General features: G+C 33.8%; 1 pseudogene; it reads right to left on the reverse strand.

Moving 5' to 3' along the window:
• Positions 1–321: 321 nt before the first annotated feature.
• LOC124971366 (serine palmitoyltransferase small subunit A-like) lies at positions 322–534 on the reverse strand (annotated as a pseudogene).
• Positions 535–1,496: the final 962 nt, after the last annotated feature.

The raw sequence follows: 1,496 nt of genomic DNA on the forward strand, positions 1-1,496 counted from the left end.
CTCAAACTTACATTAAGAAAAACTTTTACAGGTTAATATTGAAACAGTCACAAAGGTTAAGAAAATATCAAAGTACAAATGACTACAATGTTAAAATAGACAAAAGCTTCTAAAGAGAGCCTCTTTGAAAATTAAAAATAAAGCACACAACACATGTCAGGATGATTTTCCTGTTCTACTTAAGAATTTTAGTGTTTGTATTTATAAGGTTGGTTATGTTGATATCTAGTAGAGTTTCTTATGACATCTGATGAAGTCTCATTCCAACTTCATAAGATGGATCTTCCCCTAAGGAACCTGTAGATTCTGGTTACATCTTTGTCACTGTAAAATTTCAGAGTAGTGCAATATCACCATGATGTGCGGGGGCATGAAGACATCTGGTATATAGTGCCATCCCCACATTTGAAACCAGTATAGAATTCAACACAGTCCACTCCCAGAGCTACAACATGTAAAGTGCTGTGACCAGCAGGTACTGGTAGTAGAACCAGACATCTGCTTCCAGGACTGTGCCAGTGCTATCCCTGCCATGCACCACCTGTGATATAGCCACATGTCAGTCTTTCTCTCCCTTATTTTCTGTCAGTGCTTCCTTTATATATTTAGGTCCTCCAATAATGGGTATATATGTATAATTTTCTATCTTCTTGATGGAGTAATCCTTTTATCATTGTAAAATGTCTTTCTCATGTGACAGCTTTTGGCCTAAAGTCTATTTTGTCTAATATAAATATAGCAACTTTTACTCTCTTTTGGTAATAATTTGCATGGGATATCTTTTCCACCCTTTATTTTCAGCCTATGTGTGTCCTTAAATATAAATCAAGTTTCTTATAGATTTCATAGAGTTGGGCCTTTTAAAATAACATTCTACTACTCTAGGTCCTTTGATTGGAGTTTAATCCATTTACATTTAAAGTAATTGTTGATAGGAAGGATTTAATATTGACATTTTATTAGTCATTTTTTGTTAGTCTTATTCTTTTGTCTGTCTTTTCCTCTTGTCTTCCTTTATGTTTAAAAATTTTTTGTATTCAAATGTTTTGATTCATTTCTCTTTCTGTGTTTGTGTGAGTGTGTGAGAGAGACAGAGCAAGAGACTTCTTAGATATTTTTGTGGTTACCATGTAGTCTACATAAAATATCCTATAGTTACAACAGTCTGTTTTCAATTTTACCTTCTTATTCTATCAGTTGCTATTTAGTGTCCTTTTGTTTCAACTAGAAGAACTACCATCAGCATTTCTTATGAGGCATGACTACTGGTGATGAACTGCCTCGGCTTTTTTTTTGTCTGGGAAAATGTATCTCTCCTTCACTGTTGAAGTAGAGTTTTGCTGGGCATAGGATTCTTGGCTGGCACTTTTGTTTAATCATTTTAAATGTACGACTTTATATATACAGAGACCATAATAAGTTCACCACCAATTTCAAATTTATAAAGAACATGAAAAACTTCACACCAAAAATACAAAGAACCCAGTCAATAAATG

The sequence above is a fragment of the Sciurus carolinensis genome, chromosome X (genome assembly GCF_902686445.1).
Source record: "Sciurus carolinensis chromosome X, mSciCar1.2, whole genome shotgun sequence".
In the NCBI taxonomy this organism is placed as follows: domain Eukaryota; kingdom Metazoa; phylum Chordata; class Mammalia; order Rodentia; family Sciuridae; genus Sciurus; species Sciurus carolinensis.